Source organism: Oryctolagus cuniculus, chromosome 16, assembly GCF_051225735.1.
Source record: "Oryctolagus cuniculus isolate XC-2025 breed Fujian yellow rabbit chromosome 16, ASM5122573v1, whole genome shotgun sequence".
Lineage (NCBI taxonomy): Eukaryota > Metazoa > Chordata > Mammalia > Lagomorpha > Leporidae > Oryctolagus > Oryctolagus cuniculus.
Genome location: NC_142882.1, coordinates 3,834,581 through 3,844,595, shown reverse-complemented (window position 1 = coordinate 3,844,595; position 10,015 = coordinate 3,834,581). Strand labels below are relative to the sequence as shown.

General features: G+C 39.0%; 1 pseudogene; it reads right to left on the bottom strand.

Annotated features, from left to right (window-relative positions):
• Window positions 1-947: 947 nt before the first annotated feature.
• On the bottom strand, window positions 948-6,740 carry LOC127486039 (vomeronasal type-2 receptor 116-like; annotated as a pseudogene).
• Window positions 6,741-10,015: the final 3,275 nt, after the last annotated feature.

Below are 10,015 nucleotides of genomic sequence, written 5' to 3'. Positions count from 1 at the left end.
GTCCAAATGACATTACTTCAGTTTAAAGCTGTTACTTTGTTGAATTATTTTCTGCTCGGTATGTAAAAAATGCTTTTTCATGTTTGGTATTGGCAAAAGTATATCTAAAGCCAAAATAAATAGTAAACAGGAATAAACAGATGGAAAAGAAGCTTGAAGAAACACATCCACATATGAAAACCTGGTGTGTGATGATCATATCCTTTCAAGTCTATATGAAAGGATATATAATTAAGGAGTTTCTGGACAATTCATTATACAGATTAAAATGATTTCACATGTATAATGGTTGCACTGAAAATATTCAAACTCTCTTATAAAGCTGACTTTAATGTAGACTGTAATAAACAAAAACAGCAAATGAACATGTAACTTATTTTATTAAATATGAATATTACAATGCCAACCAGCTGACAATAAAAAAACAGAAATGAAAAGTTTCAAGGAGAGCCTTTATCTGAGATGGGATTGTGTTTGTGATCATAAAACCCAGCCTAAGAAATTTGTACACAGTATTATTTTGAAGAAGAGAGGAGGACTGGCAGCAGTGAGGGGTGTAGTGGATATAACTACACCCGTAATCCCGACATCCCATGCGGGTACCTGTTCATATCCTGGCTGCTCCACTTGCAATTCAGCTCCCTGTTAATAATCCAGAAAAAGCAGTGGAAAATGTCATCCCTGACACTCACATGCACACCTGAATTAATCTTGCTTTGGCATGAACCAGTGTTGGGCCACTGCAGGTATCTTTACAGTCTATCACCAGATGGAAGGTTGTTAAAACTCTCCCTTTCTTTTCTGTGAATTGGTCCCTCAACAAAAACATTTTAAGGAAAATATGAATTGTTCATAAGGGGGTATATTCTGCAACTTATTTTTTAACAACAGAGTGCAAGATCAGTTTTATAAATTTTAGTTTCTAACCATTGAAAACTAAAAAAGCCTTAAGAGCTACTCTTCAGAATATCTGTTTCCTTGGGAACTATTCTATCCATTAATCCTTTCAAAGCATTCTTCTCAGGTCTTAGGAGAATAATGTAGCACTTGGGGACAAAGATGCAGCCCAGGAGCCCTGCAACAGAGGCCAAGATGGAGAAGACCTCCACAGCCACCATGACCTTCCCCTTGGTGCTGTGGTAGACAGGCAGGAAGGTCACCCAGACACTGCAGAACACCAGCATGCTGAACGTCAAGAACTTTGCTTCATTGAACTTGTCAGGCAGATTCCTGGCTAGGAAAGCCACAGTAAAGCTCCCCAGAGCCAAGGAACACAGGTAGCCAAGGACACAGTAGAAGGCAGTGACTGAGCCCTTGTTGCACACCAGGATGATGTGGCCATGCTCAGAGTGAGCATCTGTGTCAATAAAGGGAGGAGAAGTCCCAAGCCAGATGGCACAGAGAGCCAGTTGGATCAGGGAGCAGATGGGAATAATGGATTTAGGTAGCCCTGATATCAGCCAGTGTCTCATCCTTCTCCCTGGGGCAGTGACCTTGAAGGCCAGAACCACATTGATAGTTTTGGCCAGGACTGTGCAAACAGCCACAGTGAACACCATTCCAAATGTGGTCTGCTGGAGGACACAGGTGGTTGTGTTGGGATGTCCAATAAACAGTAAGGAGCAGAGGAAGCAGAAGATGAGGGTGAAGAGCAGGATGTAGCTGAGACTATGATTGTTGGCCTTGACAATGGGAGTGTCTTGGTGCTTCAAAAAGACACCAAGAACCGCAGCGGTGAGGACAGAGAAGCACAGAGCTGTGCAGACGAGGGTCATCCCCAGGGGCTCTTCAAAAGGCAGAAAAGTCACCTTTTTGTGGAAGCACTGGTCTCACTCTTTGTTGGCATATTGATGATCTGGACACTTCACACACTGGTCTATATCTGGTGAGAAATGTACAATAACATCATCCCAAGTTCAGTTATTTCTGATTCACAAGGACCTTCTAAATAGCTGAGTAGATTTAAGCAATATCTCCTTATTGTTTTTGAAGAGAGGAAACATAAATCACTTGCAATTAATTATGCCCATCTTTCCCATATTAGCTAGACTGCTATTACTTCATCTCCCTATTTTATCTTACATACTGTTGGGTACATTGCCTTTTTCTCCTAATGAAGCCTTAAGGTTTGTGCTCTGAACATATTCATGATGCTTTAAGCAATACCTTAATCTGTGTCATTTGTAACATCATGAATTCATTGTCCATGGTTTCTTTAGATTGGAAAGTGATGATCCAGAGGAATCCATGTGTCTTGAGGGCTAATCTGCCTTTCTACATGGCGCATTCCTGATGCATTCTCGCTTTGAACAAGAGCAAGCACCCTCCCTCAACCATTACTTTAATGATGCAATTCATTTCCTATATTCATGGCCTAATAACAACCCACAGTTCACAAAATTTGTAATGAAAGATATATTTATTGTTTGATTGATTTAATTTGTTTGGATTGCCATGTTACAGATTGAGGAAGAATGACATGGAGAAAGTGGGAACTCTTCCATCTGCTAGTTCACAGCCTACATGGCCACAATAGCCAGAGATGAGCTGATCTATGGCCAGGAGCCAGCGGCTTCTTCCTGATCTCCCAATTGGGTACAGGGGCTCAAGCTCTTGGCTTCTCCTCCACTGGTTTTCCAGGCCATCAGCAGAGAGGTAGATCAGAAATGGAGCAATGGCCAGAGTTGTGGCACAGTAGGTTAATCCACTTTCTGTGGCCTCAGCATAAACAATGGGTGCCAATTCTAGTAACTGCTGCTCCTCTTCCAATCTAGCTCTCAGCTATGGCCTGGGAAAACAGTGGAAAAGGACCCAAGCACTTGGGCCCTTGCACCTGCATGGGAGACCTGAAAGAGCTCTTGGCTCCTGGCTTTGGATTTCAGAGCTCCAGGCATTGTGGCCATCTGGGGAGTGAACCAGCATATGGAGACCCCACTCTCTCTTTCTCTGCTTCTCTTTAACCCTGGCTTTCAAATAAACTAAGAAATCTTTTAAGAAAATAATATGCACAGAGCAGTGCCTCCTGGGTAATTTCTAGCACAAGTTGTAGTAAACATTCTTACCTCAACTTTGTTTCCAACCTTCACTCAAAATTTTCATAATTCTTAAGCAATCTGAAAATAACCTTTAGGGTTTAAAAGTGTTCTTTTTTGCATTCCATGGGTTATTTTAGCTCCTTGTTTACAAATCACAGATCTCTGTTGATTTATTTTTATGCAGTAATGCTAATTACTATCACTAGTATTTCATGGACTAATAAACTGAATTATATTGTGTGCACCAATTTAAGCATAATGGAGCCTCTTTAAAAAACACTGACAAGAACCAAATCAGCAAGTCAGAGATGAAAAAGGCAATGTAACGAGAGACACCACTGAGAAAAAAAGTCATCAAGAATTACTACAAAGAACTGTATGCCCACAAATCAGGAATCCTAGAAGAAATGGATAGATTCCTGGATGCATAAAACCTACCTAAATTGAATCATGAGGAAATAGAACACCTAAACAGACAAATAACCAAGACGGAGATGGAATCAGTAATAAAGACACTCCCAAAAAAGAAAATCCCATGTCCCGGTGGCTTCACTGATGAATTCTTCCAGGCATTTAAAGAAGAACAAATCCCAATTCTTTTCAAACTATTCAAAACAATCAAAAAGTAGGGAATCCTTCCAGAACCCTTTTATGAAGGCTACTTTACATTAAGTTCCAATTCATAAAAAGACATGACATAGAAAGAGAACTATATACTTCTGGAAACTATTATGGATGAAAAGGATTAATTACTACCTAAAGGTAGGAAGAATTTTCTCATTAGTCACATACCACTTCTTTTTGTTATTTTGTCAAAGATGAAGATTTATGGGACAGATGTTAACTTCACCATGAAACAGGCACTGACTTTCCTGTTTGGTTGGAAATCTCATTCTCTGAACAAGGTGTGCACAACAACAGGTAGGCTTTACCTTCAAATGGGTTTTCCTGAATCCAGGGCTACAACTCTCATTGCAGACCGAGCGTGGCATCTGAGAAAAATCAGATGAATATGGGTCACAGTTGGGACTGTTACCTAAGCTCAAAGTAGGGTATTTAGTCCTGGAAAATTTATGCACTTAAATTGTAAGTACCTGTTTCTAATACACTGATTGCATGCCATATTGACTCTGTGCCATGAAATAGACTCAAACAAGTGGATGAACAAATGTGTTTATTATCCTTCCTCAGACACCATGAACAAAAGAAACATACATAGTTGGGAAGGGGAGTGGATTAATGTCTGTAAAGGTCTTTTTATGAAACCATGTGACACAAAACGCCAAACCAATTGTGGGTAACGATGTGTAGTGTGAACTTTAAGTTAGGAACAACTTACCTCTGTAATTCCTGTGGCCCACTCTATTACATCCTCAGAGAGAGACAACAGTTGCTCATGTGGAGAAAACTGTCCTATTTTCACCTTACATCCAATACCTTTTGGAAAGTTCCACAAGTTGAGAATATCATACTCAGCATCCAATTTTCTCTTTTGATTCAAGTTCACTATGTCACCAGCAGGATTGGCAAATTGGAGGTGCTTGAGAAACAGGTGCAGCTAAAAGAAATGTGTCATCCTCTCATGAGACTGCCTAAGAATTTGTACAACAAACTCAAGTTAGAGAAAGCATCTTTGTAATCACAACTACACATAGGAGCATTATTGTAGCAACCCAATGAAGCCAAAAAAGGAAACCTGATAGAGAACTATATCACAGTAACTTGGATTTCAGTCATTTTCATTGAAAAACAAGGACAACCAAAAAATCACTAGGTGTGAGATTCAAACAAAAGCTACACACACTCTATTATTTTCTCCATGTACATATGGCAACAAACAGCAAAATGAAGTTACCCACATACAAATGTGTGAAAATTACATGAGATCATGATCTCCAGGATCCAGAAACTACTGAGCACTATCTGACACTGAAAGAGGAATTCTCCTACTGCTGAGTTGGAAAACAGAGACAACATCTACATATTTCACATATAAACATTAAATGGAGAGACTCTTGCATTCTTTTTAACACACATACTGATCCTTATTCACAATTACATCCCAGTAGTCAAGGGAACCTTGTTGCTGATGGCAAACTAAACGAAGGGGGAAGATTTATATCTTAGAAACTGAAACAACTGCATGATTTCTGGTGTTTTGGAGAAAGGATCACAAGCTACTTGGTTTGAACACCTACAGAAGTTCTTAAGGGGATCACTCCAGGAGTACATGTCATGCAATAGAAACCAAATTACCTGCCAGGAAGAAAATGCCACCTTTGCCCCATTGTTTCCTGGCTGCATTTCTAACTCTTGTAGAAGCATCTCATGTACGCTGAGGGCCACAGCATACACAGCATTGTATATGTTGTAACTCCCATCACTCATGGTCATATCAAAATGATTCGGAGGCAATGATTCCAAGGAGGCATTCAGTGGACACTTCTGCAAGGTGTTGCAGGATACCCCAGAAACTGAGCAATCAAAAGCCAATGACCAGAATGTAGAGAGGTAAAAATCTTCTGGGTATTTGGAAGGGTTAGCTGTCCGAAGAAATTTTTTGAAACCAAAAATCTCCCTATGGTGGTGTGAAAAAATGAGAGTCCCATGGAATGAGTGGAGCAGGAAATGTCCCTCAGAACTGGCAAAATCCCATTGTGAGGTGGTGACCCAGACTTTCCATGTCATTACATGTTCCCATGTTGGAAAGCTGATGCCTATGAGGGAATCAGTGTCACAGAAAAGAATCACCACATTTGCTGAAGATTTTATGATCTGATTGTGATACGGCCAGTGGACTGAAGAATGTGACTTCTCAGTGGCTGGGATCAGTTCCACAAAGTCTACACAGATGCCATTCTTCTGCATCTCAACTTTCAAATTGGACATAAACTGAATACCTTTTGGGAGGTCTGATATGGCCAAACCCACCCAAGTCCAGCTGAAATGAAGCATCAGGGAGACCATGCCACGGGCCAGGGAAGTGTCTTTGGGGGCCATCTGATAGAGGGAAGGAAACTGACCACTGTCACTCAGAGGAGGTTCAAAAGACCCAAGAGTCAGCTAAGGGAAAATGCAAGAAATATGTGTAAGGTTATTGCTACAGTGTACAATCTTATTCCTGAAGAAATTAAGGAAACGATGGAAGTGTCAGAAGATTTTAGAATATTTCATTTTTCTTATCTCCCACTACATGAGATCTTCCTAGTTCATGAGTCATTAGCTTCACAAGTTGACATAACCACTTCTCATTTTAACTCATCCACACCTCTGCTTCAGAATAAATGTCACTAATCCACCAATCCTTTGCATGCCTTCTCTTTAGATCACCCCCTGTGGCAAATATATAAGGTCACTGTTGCTTAAATTTTTGGGTCGAATAAGGGACCTAAATTGATGTTCTTTTTCCTTCTCTTTCCCTTGCACACTCACCTGTGGAATTTTGTAGAGTTCTAGCAGTGTCCCCATTTGGATAGCAATGCTTCTTCCTGATATTACAGCTACAGACTTGCTCTGTTTCCTACACGTGTAATTAGGAATGTCCTTTTCCAGTCCCGCAATCCAGATGAAAGGATTCTACATCACCATCATGTCACTGTGCATGATATTATAGAGATCAAATCCCAATGTCATATTGGGTAAAAGATGTGGATTCTTGTTGATCTCCTCAGTAGTGAAAACCAAGGCCAGAACATACTGGTAGTTTTTAGACTGAAATCTGTATGAAATGCACAAGGATCTTTAAGGGAAAAGCCTCCAATCCAGATTATCATCAATTCTACTGTAATTACTGTAATGGATGGCCATGGCCAAAAATTCATATGTTCTAATCCTTCTCTGTACATTTGCTAAGGAGAGAGTGTGAAGACTGCCATATTTGCAGGACACATGTCCACCTCAGAACCAAACTGCTACTCCCTAGATCTTGGTCTCCCAGATTAAATTATTCTGAAATATAAGATCTGCTGTTACACCATAATCTTGGGCATGTTTTCACATGGCTGACCATGCGTTTGGATTTAAATCATCTCTGGCAACACCTACCTCTTTTACATTTTTTATTTGATATCTAACCTAAATAATAAATAGGCTCTGGAATGATTTCTCTAAAGTTCATTGACACCTAGGAAGAACATTGCAGTTGTCAAAGAAAGCATGATAAGGAAAAGCACATCATCATGAGTATTGCTACTATAAATGTTTCCTATAATCACAAACTGCAATGATTCTTCATCTTATCAAATCATTAAACACTTCTTAAAACAGGAGTCATATGACCGTAAGGCTGCAGGTTGTAATGGGCAAAGAGAGTAACTCAACTGAAGGCTATGTGATCAGCAATAGGGATGCTGTCAGAGCACTGAATCGCAGATGGAAATCTGGAATTAATCCTGAAAAATCACTTCCCCATCAAATTTAGCCATCAACCACCATCTCAAGCCAGGAAAATGAAATCAGATTCAGAGCTTGAAAGATGGAAAGCAGTGAAAAAGTAGGGGCACTTTAGAGAAGCCTGAAACACTCAGTAGGTGGACTTGAAACACTGGGCTGTGAGACCTGTGACACTTTACAACTAAGACAGTTATGGATTTATTTAGAACACTAAGCATATGTTAAAGTAAATCATGACCAGTGGTATCAGCGTTTACTTCAAACAGACCTTTTTCACTCAGTTTTTCCTACAGAATTCAACATAAATAGCCTTCCATTCAATGAGCGTGATGCATTTCTCCTTTCTGGGATCTGACATGTCACAAAAAATATAAATGTGGAGCCCTTTGTATTTATTTCAGATGTCCTTTGTGTTGAGTCTTGATGAATAGACTAGGTCACATACAATGCTTGCTAAGGGTCATTCTGTGCTCCAGAGGAAGTGACAGTTTTTTATTTCTTGCTTCATGGTGAAACGTAATATGCATCTATGTATATTATACACATATTCTCTCTATTTATATATAGGTGTTCTATAATCATGTATACAGTTGCTTTATATATATATTGTTTGATATATACAGTTCCTACAAATATGTGTTATCAAATATTTCATTCGTACTTTGTATGTAGAATGAGGAAAAATGAAAGACCTTGCTAAATGAATCAAATAATGTTCAGTTTTGTATTTCATGTATCTCTGCTCCTCTCCTCATTCTTCTACACTTCCATCAATTCCCCATCCTCTCATTTTGTTCACCAGCTCCTTCCAGCACCAAAATATCTAGAACACTCTTTGACACACTGGGCTTTTTGAGAGTTTCCCTTTTGGTCTGTTTAGTGCTCTGTTTCTTGTCTCTAAGAACAGTTTATCAGTAGTTATTTTATGTTGTAAATTTTATGAATCTAACATTGCAGGGTATAGTGTCTATTGATAATTAAGTGTTGATTTTTTTCCCAAGTATCACCAATACAGGTACTTTCTACTGGGTTTGCTAAGATTTAATTTTGATCTCCCATTTGCATGGCATACATCTTGGAGGAACCTGGGCTCTATTCATAGCATCTTTTCCTGCTACTGGAAATTCACTACCTCCTGGTCTCTATCATTTCAGAGAACATTTAAATGGTGTGCTGTATGCAAAAACATGGAGAATACTGCTGCTAATAATGGATAAATATTTATAAATGAGATACCATGTGCACATATAATATTAGGTGAATTTATAAATATCAATGTGAAGTGAATAATATCATTATAACAAGCTAGTATCCATTAGATATTTTCAGGAGAGATCTTTGGACAAATGCCTGAAATACTTAATTAGTTGTATCATGCTGTCCTAAAAGACAGTATATTGTGTTGGAATGAAATTTGAATATATATATATATGTATATGTATAATGACATATTTATATTTAGCTACAAAAAGAAAGTATCTGAAAGAGGAGCAGGAGCAGATAAAACCCCATCTGAAAGGTATTTTCCTGAGAAAATGATAGAATCATGGACACATCATCAATGTTGTCAATTACAACCATTAAAATTTTTATGGGTATATTCATTGTTAAAATTTAATTATTATTTTATTTGTGCAAAGGTGTTGCCCTGATATTTCTTTTATCTAATAAAAAACTTACTTTCTTGAATTTCTTTTCTCCTTTATGACTGTAGAAGAAATGAGGTGTTCTTATGATCCCAAATCTAGCACATATTAGAAAACATTGTGAGCACATGTGGAAGAGCTCATCTAACTCAGATTTGTTCATTTCAATGCATGGGTTCTCTAACAATCTGCTACTGAGGCACAATAGGCCCCTGAGCTGATGAACATGGATAGGGAATGACAAAAAGATAGCAACCAGACTCTCCCTCCTCCTATGAGGTAACATTTCCTGAACCATTAAAGATGCCAGGCAAGAAGAAATGTCTTTCTCTTGACCCCACACTAACTATCAGCAATTTTTAGGACGGACAGAGGATGCACAGGGCAGGAACACAGAATGCATTTATCAATCATTAGCAGACCAAATAACAAGGAGCTGTTATGCAAATCAAGGGAAATGATTATGACAAAGAGAACTTACCCTCTGAATGTTACATTATTTTTTGAATTATTCATGATTCTATCAATGAAGTATCTGTAAATGGGGAAAAAGGCAGCAATCTCAACATCTCCATCCTTGTAAAAACTCTGTTTCATGTGGTAAAAGCAGTAGCGATCATCACGACGTGTCAAAAGGCAATACAGCTGCAGAAAGAACAACAGAAAAATCAAAGGAAACATCTTTGAAGTCTGTGAAAAACCCTAGGACACAATTGCAGTGGAACATGCAGGGTTATGCAGGTGCATATATATAGCATGCATGTGTGTGTGTGTGTGTCTGGGTGTGTGTGATTGCTTGAAACAAGCCACTTTAATACTGCTCCATCTGACCTCTTTCCACCAGCTGTCCACTGGTGGAATGGGGGAACCAGAAACCCTTCCTGCCCTAAGGCTCTGAAGCTCAGGCCTTCTGTCCTGGTGAAAAACACAAGAAGAAAAACA